The sequence below is a fragment of the Diabrotica virgifera genome, chromosome 4 (assembly GCF_917563875.1).
Source record: "Diabrotica virgifera virgifera chromosome 4, PGI_DIABVI_V3a".
NCBI lineage: Eukaryota > Metazoa > Arthropoda > Insecta > Coleoptera > Chrysomelidae > Diabrotica > Diabrotica virgifera.
In genome coordinates, this window is record NC_065446.1 from 232141650 (window position 1) to 232154960 (window position 13311).

Genomic DNA, 13311 nt, shown 5'->3' on the forward strand with positions numbered 1-13311 from the left:
ATTAAGAAATGAATTTTACATGTATCTACATACAGAACCGCATAATATTGCGCAAAACTTTATTAATTCAGAGTTTATAATAAAATTAGCATACCTCTGGAGATATTTAAGAAATTAAATGATCTTAACAAGTCTTTGCAGGGAAACAATACTAATATCCTGCAATTAGCAGATAAAATTACTGGGTTTCAGAAGAAGTTGCTCTTATGGAAGAGAAAATTAGAATATCACGAAATTGACTGTTCTCATGCTTTACAAGGTATTTTACAAGAAAAATCAATAGAAATTATCGATTCTTCTTTAAAAAATATGTTTACGTAACACATGTCATTATTGAGCGAACACTTTGAGAACTATTTTCCCGAAGATCTGGAGCAATATGACTGGGTCAGAAACCCTTTCCAGTCATCCACATAATCGACACTTTCAACAGAGGAAGAAGAACAACTGACATAATTGTCCTGTGATTCTAGCCTAAAGCTTTTGGAGTTCAGTTTTAATGGAGAGTGGAAATTTCCAAACTGACGCCCCGGTTTCATGAGCTGTGCTCAAAAAAGCAAGCACATCCCTCACATTAACCAGCCAGTTACATAAATAACTATCCCTTTTTAGTTTTGTGCCTCTATGTTTTGATTTCGTTCTTAATTTCTAATAAAAATGATAAATGTTCAAATAGTTTTTTTGTTATAACTATAACCTGTTACTAGGCTAGTACTAAAATTTGTAAGTATTATTGGGGGTTGGGTTGAGGGGTGTCGCAAAAAGATAGCAAAGTCCCAAGGGCGTCACAGTACGAATAAACTCGGGAAGCCCTGTACGAAACAGTTCTCAGAAATAATTGTTTTCGTCGGCAGAAACAGAAACAGAAAGGGAAATAATTCTTTTCGTCGGCATCTATTATAAACTAAATCTTTTCGTTATAAATATTTTGGGAGTTATAATTTTCGCGGACACGCATATAAAAAAAATTGTATCGCCAACACTTATCAAAGAGTTATTATTTTCACTGGAAATGTATTAGGAATCACATTAATCATAGGTACCAGCGACATAATCATCACCATCATCATCTCTTAGTCGTTATCCCTATGAGAGGGTTGGCTTCCCTAATTGTATTTTTGAACAAGTTTCTATTTTGGGTCATATCAATATCAATCTCCTTTACCGATATGTCCTGCCTAAGCGTCTCTCCCCAGGTCTTCTTTGATCTTCCTCTCCTGCTTCTTTCAGGAAAAAGTTCAGCAATTCTTAACCATCTTAACCTAATGTAAATCTTAACCATCCTTAATATACTCATTCCTAATTTTATCCTTTTTGGTTACTCCACTCATCCATCTAAACATTCTCATTGATTTTCGCCACATGCATTCGCTGTTCCTCTTTCTTTTTAACTGCCCAGCATTCAGTCCCGTACATCATAGCCGGTCGTATGGCTGTTTTATAGAATTTTCCCTTCAGCTTCATTACAATTTTTCTGTCACACAACACACCACTAGCTTTCTTCTGTTTCATCCATCCAACACTAATTCTATTGCATGCATCTCCATCTATTCCCCAAAAACACAAAAACACGTTCTGTTGTTATGTATGTTTTGTTTTAATTTCCTTTTGTACTATTTTCCCCTTTTCTTGTGGCTTCGTTCCATATTAATTCGATTGTTGATTTAGAGGTTTTTTTCTTGCATTTGATACTGTATTTGACTTTATATGCCAGGGGTGGCCAAGCTCTTTGATAGTCCGAGCCATTTGTGAAAATTTGAAATTTTTCGCGAGCGGAAATTAAACAATTACCTAAAAACTCTAAAAAGTGAAAAAAAGGTTATTATATTATTACATTTCTCTCTCACCGTTTGGATTTCGTGATTTTTAAAGTGAAATAAAATGGTTCACATCGTTGTTTGAAATATGCAAATAATTCTACAAGCAGCCTTTACTAATTCAGGATACTTCAATTATTCTACATCATCCTTACATCTGTTTTTGGGACGGCCTACTGATCTTCTATCGTCTCTCAAAAAACACTGTCTTTAACACTCTGTCTTCCTCTGATCTACTACATGAATTGCCTATATTATTATCTTAGCTTTTATATGTCTGACGATGTTTTCAGTACCATACACAGTCACCAATTCAAATTTGCGGCACCTTCTTCACTCTCCTGTCAATTCATCTCTTTGAGGGACAAATATCATTCATTTATTCATCAAATATCATTTGAGAACTTTGTTTTCAAATACCAGCAGCTTATTTATTTCCCGCTGATGTAGAGTCAACGTTTCACTTTCATATGTAACAATTGGGGGAATAATTGGATGTACAGTTTTAATTTATATTGTTTTTTAGCAGCTAGATCTTAATAATGATAATAGGGAGTATAATGCTCTATTCCACGCAGCTATCCTTGCTGAGACCTCTTTTTATATGTCGTTGTCATTTGTGATTACCGCCCCCTAGATATTTAAACTCTTTTACTACTTCGAAGTTGTGGTCATTAATAGTTGTTATATTCTGCCTAACTCTTCGTCTTGGATTTTTGGTTACTAGCATGTATTTCGTCTTCTCCTCATTTATTCGAATGCACAGACTACCTGTTCTTCCTCGAGTTGTCAAAACACCTCTCTTACGTCTCTTGTAGAATAAGCAACTGCACCTATATCATCAGCAAATGCAAACAATAGTTTTGATCCTCGATTCTTAAATCCTCCTCTCAGCTGAGATGATATTTTACTTATTACATATTCTAAAGCCAAATTGAACAGCCACAGTGATAAGGGGTCTCCTTTAGTAATGGAGTGTCATGAATCACTAGCCCAAGCTTCGGATGGTAACAACATCATCCTGAGGTGGGTTAAAGGACACAACAGAAATAAGGGCAACCGCATTGCTGACCAGCTGGCTAGAAGGGCAGCAGACCTAAGACTCTTAGGACCTTGTGATCTTTTTGGCTTGTCGACTACAACAATCGCGGAAACTGTCAAATGTCACTCCCACACGCAAACCGTAAGAAGATGGGAAGAAGGGCCAGGATGTAGACTTGCCAAGGTAACACTAAGGAACTTTGGGAAGTCAGCATCAGAAAAGTACTTGAGAATGACCAGGAAAAACCTACGCTTGACCGTTGGTTTTTTAACTGGCCATTGTCAACTAAGAAAACACCTCCACACACTGGGGCTAGTAGACACATCTCTATGCAGGAGGTGTGAACGAGATGACGAAACTGTCGAGCATGTCCTATGTGAATGTCCGGAGTTATCGTCAATACGAGAGTATGCGTTCGGCGAGCCTTGGCCTACACCTGCCGATATAGGGGAGATGTCACCAGGTGATTTGTCCACCTTCCTGGAAATGGCAGGATGGATAATGAACTAAGGACGACAACCCCCTGGGAGGATGTACAATGGATCAATTGTGGCCTAAGTGCTGTGGGACTTGACTCACACTCCCTACTCTACAGATACAGAAGGGGTCTCCTTGTACAAGTACTGATGTTACACTTAGTTTTTTATATTTGCTGTCAGTAATTTAAGACATTTTGCAACACAAAAATTAAAAGTAATTCAGGTACATTTATTGAGAGCCACAAGTAATCCTTCAAAGAGCCACATGTGGCTCGCGAGCCACAGTTTGGCCACCCCTGTTATATGCCTAAGATGTGTTATACTCGTAAGTGTATTGTTATTTAGGCTACGACCATACAAGCGACAATGACAGCGCTGTAAGAGCAGTAAAATGAACCCGGAAAATGGATCCAATATACTCACTGTGGGACCCATTTGTCGAGCATCATTTTACTTCTCTTACAGCGCTGTAATTGTCGCTCATCTGGCCGTAGGCTTACATTGCTTTATTGCTTCATATTTATATTCGTGTGTGTTCTGATACCATGCATTTTTCGCGAACCTTTCATTTTTATTTAAATATCTATATCCACCTCCATACAATGTAAGTTTTAGGGTTTGTCGGAACTGAAAAATGCGTAGTCAGAGGCGTAATTGCACAATTCCTCAATGAAATTCGCACCAATTAACTCTCCTGCTCCAAATACACATTCCTCGAACCCAGCAAATAAATAAATCGAAGGTAACCCACTTATTCAGATACCAATTGTCATTCCTTCTTCGTCAAAAATATGCGCTTGTAAACATAATAATTTCGTTTCTCCCACATTTAGGGGCCTAAAAGTTATCAAATAAAGTAATCAAATAGAGTCATTAAATATTATATCAAATACCAATAAAGTTATATATACATATTATCATGACAAACGGGAGAACTAACTTATGTAAGTTCACCTTGCAATGGATTAACTGTGTTGGAAATAAAAAAAACCTGCAGCTAAAATGATAAATAAGCAAAAAAGCAAAACATTTGCTGTTTCATTAACCTATTCTGATTTAAACATGGTTAAAGTAGAGTCTGCACAGGTTTATTAATTGACATTAAATATATAATCATAAATAAGAAATATGCACTATAATGGTATAAAACAAAACGTTTGAAAAAATTACGTAACTATATTCAGTCCTTTGTATTATTATGGAACTGTTTTAACCCAAAACTTCACTTGAATCGGACGAGACTAGAAGAACAAATACCCACAATAAATTAGATAGAGCTACCCCCTCTGTGGCTCAGTGGTAAGAGCGCCTACCTTTGGATCGAACGGTCCGAATGGTCGTGAGCTCGAATCTGACCAGGGTCAGAAATTTTTCGTTTATTATAAATTAATAAATGAAAATATTTTCTGTCGTTGTGGGATCGGTACTCACCGGAGGGACCGCAGACGTTGACAATGACGTCGACTTTGCAAAGTAACAAGACACTTACTCAACACACACACACTACACATGACACTAGGTACCTAACTGCAAAAATTCACCGTACCTACCATGCCAATGGCCATTAGCTGTCAAGGCATTAGCTAAATAAAAAAAAAATTAGATAGAGCTGTAAAGCAGATCAACTGCATGTTGACCTTCGCTGCAGTAAAATCTTGAATAAACGAAGGCGCCATACTTAGATTCGAGGGGAACTGAACTCTCAATCAGGATAAAAACCATTGGATTTCCAATGGAATAGCCCGGGACTCCTAACGGAATTCCAGGAAATTCCCAATCGAACAGTCTTGGATTTTAATTAGATGAGAAAATGCAAAGTCATCTATATTAAGAGGGGTCTCGAAAACACCAAGTCAACTTCACATACATCTTGATGGACAGCGGAAAGTGAAATAAAATTAAGTTATATCTTTTTATAGAAAAATATTTAAATAGAAAAGGTACCTTTATTTTGTGTTTTCTTGTGACCTTAAAGACATAAAGGCTGATTCACATAATAGCTCAGGTCACGCTCCGCTCACGGTCAGCTCAAGCCACGATCAAAATATTCTCTCGGAGAAACCACGCAGTCAAAAAAAAAGGGCCGGAACTTGACCGTCGTGTTTAGTGCGGACAGCATGATTAAGATGCGTGTAAGAATAGTTGACCGAACCTTGAGCTGAGCGTGAGCGAACCGTGACCTGAGCTATAATGTGAATCAGCCTTAAAAGCTTTGAAAGGATATTTTCGGTAGTACTTTTAAAGCCGTATATTCGTTAAATGGATGGTGCGTCTTATTTAAAGAGATTAGTTGGAATATTTGCAAACAATAGCTAAGGAAAAGGTAGTTAAAAACAGGTAAGGTGAATGGTCCTACAGGGAACTTTATTTCGGGCAACAATATGATTTCTTGAGAAAATTTTTATAAAAAATAAAGTAATGTACAAATTGTACGTGACTCATGCGAAGATGATGACTGAGGCGAAGGATGGGAAGGAATGAACGCTGATTCTGGAACAGGCCAACACCCACCATGGGTTGTAGAGCCAATGATGATGATGATGATGATGATGTATCAATTGTTGTTAATAAAATTTAATAAAATAAACAAAAATTGGCTCTAGGATGTTAAGATAAATCTCCCCGAAAAAAAATTGAGGACTTGAGGAGAATTTGACGTGACATAATTGATAAAAAAATGACAGCAAGGTACCTATTCAGACGAGAACGTATAATAGAAAAACAGAAAATGCGGACGGACATCGGCGACATTAATGTTGAATGAAATTGAAATCTGAAAAAGCAAATAAATAAATTGATGGTTTGTTATGCCTAAAATGTTAAGTTTATATGTTTATTCGTGTGTGATATTAAGTTAGACTGGCATATCGTTAATGTGGTATGATACTTTCAATTTTTTTTAAACATCGTGAACTCTATTTCCACCTACATAAAATGTAAGTTTTAGGGTTTGTTGGAACTGAAAAATGCGTAGTCAGAGGCGTAACCTGTACAATTGCACAATTTCTCAATGAAATTTGCACCAATTAATTCTCCTGCTCCAAATACAAACAAATAAATCGAAGGTAACCCACTTATTCAAATACCAATTGTCATTCCTTCTTCGTCAAAAATATGCGCTTGTAAACATAATAATTTCGTGTCCCCCACATTTAGGGGCCTACCCGCCCGCGTACGACCCTGTACATGATCCTACACGCCTCGCGTCGCCTAGCAAGGCTAACTACGATCCTCATTCAATTTTTCAGTACACGCCGGCCACTCTCACCTGACGAACACCTGACAGTAACGACAATCAACAATACCGAACCCGTAACATTACTCACTCGTAACAAATTAATTTAATACAATAACAAAGTGGACGGGCAACTAGAGCTTAGACGACAACTGTCAAACGTCAAAATCGACGGCCGTTTTGACGTTCGGGTGTGATTTGGTGAACCTGTGAGTTGATTTTTGTGTTTTTTATTATTATTTTTGAAAACAGTGCGGTTTGGAGGTACCATATTTGCAGTAGATGTATGAAAGGGCCTATATAGGTGTCACTTCATACATTAAAATACCTAACCACAACTAATGGCACCTTTGGGTGACATAAACTAAGATACATATGATTTTTCTGGCTTATTTATATTATAAAGACTAAGTTTTTACTACTTAACTAGGTTTTTTAATCTCCACAATGCTCTCTTATTGTGTTGACTTCATTATCTTATCTTTTTATCGCTTATATAAGAATGCATTTATTAGTTTCTACAGAAGTGTTAAATTTTCTTTTTTTTATTTATTACGCCAGTCAATGGGAGCAAGAATAGGATATTACCTCCGAATTCTATCCGACTGCATGGATTTTAATGAACTTTTGGGCCAAGCCTCTACTTATCTCCTAGTTCAAAGTTTACCCTATGCCGATGTGTGCTTTTATCTTGGGGGTGGTTCCCACCCCTTCTTAGGGGTGGAAAATTGTTTGGTTTAAATTACAACGGAATTCGCTAGAGAACCTAATTCTAAACAAAAACTGTTCTATAATTTTTTTTTGAAAAGCCAATACTTTGAGATACTCGTGTTTGAAAATTGGCCATTTTCATTGAAACATAATACCTTTTCGAACGGTTTTTTGCGAATACCTTAAAAACTATGTATTCAACTAAAAAACTATATTATTAAACATTTTTGTAGGTTATAAAAAAAAACAAAGAGACACTTGTCTTCATAAATCTTATAGTTATAATACAAAAAGATATGGTAGGTGAAACTAGTTTGTTCTTTGGTTCATTCTCAAATTGGTGTATTCAACTTGAAATAAAAGAGAAACGGTCGATTTTAGGTGTATAATGCTACTAATACCTTTTGTAGTGCTTGAAAAGAACTTTAAAATGAGCTAGCTATAATATTAAAGGCCCATTACATTAAAACTAAGCGAGATATGCTGCAAACAAAATTGATAACCAATGTATTTTAAGAAAAAATGAGAAGTAATTTTAACACCCATCCACCAAAATGTAAATGCACCGTTTTCCTTCCACAATACCTCATATTATAGTGTTATTTCTATGTTCAAAAAGTTGGAAGGGTTGGATGGGTTCAAAATATGTTGGACGGGTTTAAAATGAATGGCTTTTGAAAAAAAAAGATCAAATTATAGACCGCATTTTTAAATTTTCTTAAAAATCTTCCTTTTTCTCCATGTAACTTAAAAATGATAAGAGATACAGTAATGAAAAATAAAACGGAAATTTTTATCTGAAAAACCCCTACATTTTTGTGTGGTATCTTTTTTTCGTATCTCTTATCTTTTTCGAGTTACATGGAGGAAAAGGAAGATTTTTAAGAAAATTTAAAAATGCACTCTATAATTTAATCTTACTTTTTTCAAAAACCATTCATTTAAATCCAGTCCAACTTTTTGAACATATAATAACACTATAATAAAAAGTATTGTAGAAGAAAAACGATGCATTTAATTTCTGATGGATGAGGGGTTAAATATACTTCTCATTTCTTCTTAAAATACATTAGTCATCGACTTTTTTACAGAATATCTCTCTTAGTTTGAATGTAATCGACATTTAGTATTGCTCATTTTAAAGGTCTTTTCAAGCACTACAAAAGTTATTAGTATCATTATACACCTAAAATTGACAGTTTCTCTGTTATTTCAAGTTGAATACACCGATTTGAGCCTGCAGCAAAAAACAAACTCTTCTTACCTACCATATCCCTCTTTGTATTTTAACTAGAAGATTTATGAAGGAACGAATCTCTTTATTTTTTTATTACCTATAGAAATATTTTATATAGTTTTTTTGTTAGATGCATAGTTTTTAAGGTATTCGCAAAAATCCGTCCGAAAAGCTGTCATTTTTCAATGAAAATGGCCAATTTTAAACCACGAATAACTCAAAAAGTATTGAGTTTTCAAAAAATAATTATAGAACAGTTATTGCTTAAAATTAGGTTTTCTAGCTTCTTCCGTGGCTATTTTAACCAAAACATTTTTCACCCCCGAGAAGGGGTGGTAACCATACCCAAAATAAAAGCGCACATTGGTATAGGGTAGACTGTTTCTTGAGCTATTCCCTATTTACTGCGAAAATATCAAGTAAATCGATGTAGTAGGATGGAATTCAGACCCAAATACCCTCATTGACTGCCCTATATATATCGTTCATAAAAATACCTAATGCGAGTAGGTACATAAGGCTGATAGCGAATAAATAGGTTAAACCTAACTTTTGTTCGTATCTATTATTTTAAATTAATTTTAACAGTACTTATTTGATCAGTAGTTGTTCTTCCTGATCTAAACCCTCCCTGGTTTTCCACAATCACTTTGTTACCATATTTCATAAATCTTTTGCTAATAATTTTGGCAAGCATTTTGTAGACTGCTTCTATAATATATATACTCAGGATTTCCAGTTTTCACTGTGTTCCTTCACTCAATCGTTCTCTCCAGCTCTTTCTGTCCTGCCAGTCCCCTTCCTGTAGATTTCTTCTCTTCATTGCTTCGTCTACTTCATCTCTGAAGGATTTTCGGGGTCTGCCTCTCTTCCTTTTTCCTATCGGGCTCCACTCTGTTATTCGGTTTATCCACCGATTTTGGTCTGCTCTTCTGACATGTCCGTACCAGGTTAATCTCTTCTGTTCGATGTAGTCTATTATGTCTGAGTTCACTCCCATTCTTCTCTTAATCTCTGTTATTTATTCTATCTCTCCTTGTTACTCTGCAGCTTCTCCTTAGAAATTCCATCTCTGTTGCTCTTATTTTATTTTTGGTTTTCTTATTTATCGTCCAATTTTCACACCCATAAGTGAGGATACTTCTTGTCATGGTATTATATATTCTTCTTTTTGTTTTTATGCTGATGTTCTTATCCCATAGTATCGGATTCAATTTTCGTATGAAGTCTCTTGTTTGTCTAGTCTATTTTGTATATCTTCCTCAGTTGTTCTTTTGTTTGATATTATAAAACCTAAATACTTGTACTTATCTGTTCCTCTGATTTGTTTACCTTCGTCTATTTCCAGTTGTTTTACTTCTATATTCTCCGTTGTTAGGTATTCAGTTTTCTTTAGCAGCCGTCAGCAAAACTTGGGGTATATAGATATTCATTCCTTACTGGTATACCCATTCCTATATTCACTTTCTATTCCATGGTTTCAGGGTCTTTTCCAGGAATATTTTGAACATGATAGGGGATGTGGAGCAGCCCTGTAGTAGTCCCTTTGTCATCTTAAATTGACTGCATATTCGATTGCCCATTTTGATAGCTACTGTGTTATTTTTGTGGAATGCTTTTACTGCTTTTATTAATCTTCGTGGGATTTCGATGTCTTCCGTTGCTTCCCATAGCTTGGTTTAGGTATCGAGTCATACGCCTTCTTAAGATCTACAAATGCCAGATGGACGGATCTATTTTTGGTCAGACTGCTTCTAATAGTGGCATAATACCTCTATAGTTTCCGCACTCCGTTTTATCGGCTTTTTTTTTATAGATACGCCAATTCCATTCTTTCGGCGCGACGGTTCTTCCTTTTTCCAAAGTGCTAATGTCAAGCGGAAGATTCTTTCTTTCAGATTTTCGCCGCCATCAGTTTAAGCATCGGGTGTTGCTTTTAGGAAACCTATTCTCCTGGATATGTCCAGAGAAGGCAATATTTTAATTCAGAGCCATGGTTTGCCTTTCATGGCCACAGTTACAATCTGGAGCCTGAATCTTACCCCATTTTGCTGAGATGTCGCCCGATCGGCACCTCTATTCTATTCCGTGTGGATTCTATTAACTTGATGTTAACCCTGTCTTGCGATCCAAACCAAAACCTGGGACCCATTGATCCTTATTTAGTGATTTATAGATAGTGTCATCATCATCAATGGCGCTACAACTCTTCGTGAGTCTTTACTGCGTTTACTATTGCCTTCCATGTTTGTCGGTCCTGTGCCACTAATTCCCATTGTCGCACTCCCATTTTCTCTAGATCTTCTTTGACTGCATCTTTCCACCTTTTTCTAGGCCGCCCTACAGACCTTCCATCTGGCATTTCCCAGAACACATTGTTTATAAGGCGATTGTCGTTACTGCGTATCACATGCCCTGCCCATCTGAGTCTATTGGCCTATATATCTGACTAGATTTTCTTTTCCGAATAGAGACTCTAGCTCGTTATTGTATCTGCGCCTCCATTCGTTTGTCACGCTGTCTCTGCAAGGGCCATATATCATTCGAAGGATTTTACGTTCCCACACCAGCAATTTATTAACTTCTCTTTTTATTATTGTCCGTGTTTCGTTTCCATACGCGACTGCTGGTCGTATTATGGTCTTATATATCTGGATTTTTACACTTCGTGAAAGAAGATTTGACTTCATTAGATGTTGCATTGCAAAGAAAGATCTGTTTCGTGACATTATTCTCGTTTCAACTTCTCGCTATAATTTGTTGTCATTTGTGATTGTTGCTCCTAGATATTTAAATTCTTTAACCACTTCGAAGTTGTGATCGTTTATAGTAATGTTTTGCCTTATTTATAGATAGTGCGTAGCTGTGATTTATTCTTCTGATAGTTTTGTCATAAAATTGTCCCGGCAAAAGTTCTGGAAAGCATAGTAAACGGCTGTGAAAAAGCGTTTCTTAATAATAATTTATGTAATTTGTGTCATTTTATCATTGAGATCGAAATCGGATGTTTAGTTTTAGTTGCTATCTCCAGTCTCTGTTTTTTAAATTGTTCTCCATCAGTTGTGAATTTGACAGTTAATATGTCTTCTTTTGCAATTGTTCTGTCGTATTCCTGGCCAAATTGACAAGGACACTTATATGGAATATCCAAGACAGTCATATTAAAAAGAATGGTTGCGGGGATTGAACCTTGGTCCTCTCACATAGCATCTGGTTGGTGAAGAATGAAAGGAATTTTATGCAGCTCAAGGTTACGTAAATTGTAATAATTATATTTCTGCATTCTATTTCTACCGCCTATATATTTTGCCTAATGAAAACATTTTTTCTTTCGGAATCTTGACGTTTCTTTTAATCCAATGTAGTTATGGTTAAAATAACTAATTATATCACATTTATCTGATTTTACATAATATTTTATGTTATTTTATAATTATTATCTTAACTAACTTTAATAACTACGTGTACACTATAATTATCTTGAGTAAATGATCACCGTTTAAATACAATGTTTGATTTAAAACGAGATTTCTCAACTAAAATATAACTACTCGTAAAGTAAGTTGATTTGTTGTTACTTTATTTTTAGTTCCTTCCTTATAACAAATTTTGAACCAATATACTTCTTCCCCAACCATTTTCCATCCAGCCCTGAATGTGTCTCTCTCCCAAATTGCTTCCAGCATTTTCTATATTGCGCTAATCTAATCCACTGTTTGCTGCCACTGCTCTTATGCAATATACCACTCTCTTTTGAGGTCTTATGATGCTTCTTGTCGTCCTCCTTGTTCTCCATTTGTGGATTCTCCGTCTCCATCTGTTATTATTATATCTAGCTGTGTACCGGCCCAGCGCGATTCTATTTTTGTTATTTCTCCCACGATATCCCTGATCTTCGTTATACGTCTTATCTCGGTGCTTCTGATCTTTTCTCTCAGTCTCAGTGATATTCTAAGCATATTTCGTTCCAATACGTTGTTTCCAGTTTTTTAGTAGATTTTCTAGTAAGTGCTACGGTCTCCCCTAGGTACCTACTAGAGATGTTGAAAAAGTATCTATTCGTTACAAAGTACTCGTTACTTACGAATACCGAAAGTAACGATTACTATGCAGAGAGGCAAATCGTTACATTGATTACTCTGATTACTTCGTACCAATCGTATCAGAACGAGTAACGACTATTGTATCTACTTTGATTACTCTGATTACTTCGTACCATACCAATCGTATCAGAGCGAGTAACGACTATTGTATCTACTTTGTTTACTCTGATTACTTCGTACCAATCGTATCAGAGCGAGTAACGACTATTGGATCTACAACCAGTACACTTAATTACTTTCTACCAATCGTATCCCAGCGAGTAACGGACGGGACCGGTATTTTATGAGTGTTATCGAATATCGTTATCGGTATGAAGCGTTTTAAGGGTGTGAGCCTCAGAGACTCACACTGTGAGGGTGAGGAGAAGATAGATGATGAAATAGAAGGAGGTATAATGGAGGTAAAATATGTAATGTATGTCATTAACAAAGATCGAATGCGAGAACCCTATATTTTTATCTAGATCTGTATCTATACCTATACAAAATACCTACCTACTAAGAAATACGATTCTCGATATGATTACCGGTACTCAAATACAAAAGTAACAAAATTAATCATAGTAATCAAATCATTTTATCCCTTAAACAGATCGGTGAAGGTCGTTGTTATATCGGAATACCTATACAAAATACCTACCTACTGAAAAATACGATTCTCGATATGACTACCGGACCGGTACTCAA

The 13311-nt window shown here is 35.9% G+C and overlaps 1 protein-coding gene across 39 annotated transcripts in view; it reads left to right on the forward strand.

Annotated features, from left to right (window-relative positions):
* Nucleotides 1-13311, forward strand: part of LOC114327522 (microtubule-actin cross-linking factor 1) — an 865580-nt gene that overhangs the window by 536250 nt on the left and 316019 nt on the right. For 3 of the 39 annotated variants that reach the window (XM_028276157.2, XM_028276161.2, XM_028276187.2), the window contains exon 1: nt 6591-6782. The exons of the other annotated variants lie outside the window; for them this stretch is intronic. The gene's annotated coding sequence lies outside the window, so the exon portion shown is untranslated. Of the gene's footprint in view, nt 1-6590; nt 6783-13311 lie in introns of those variants that run through there. 39 annotated transcript variants of the gene reach the window in all.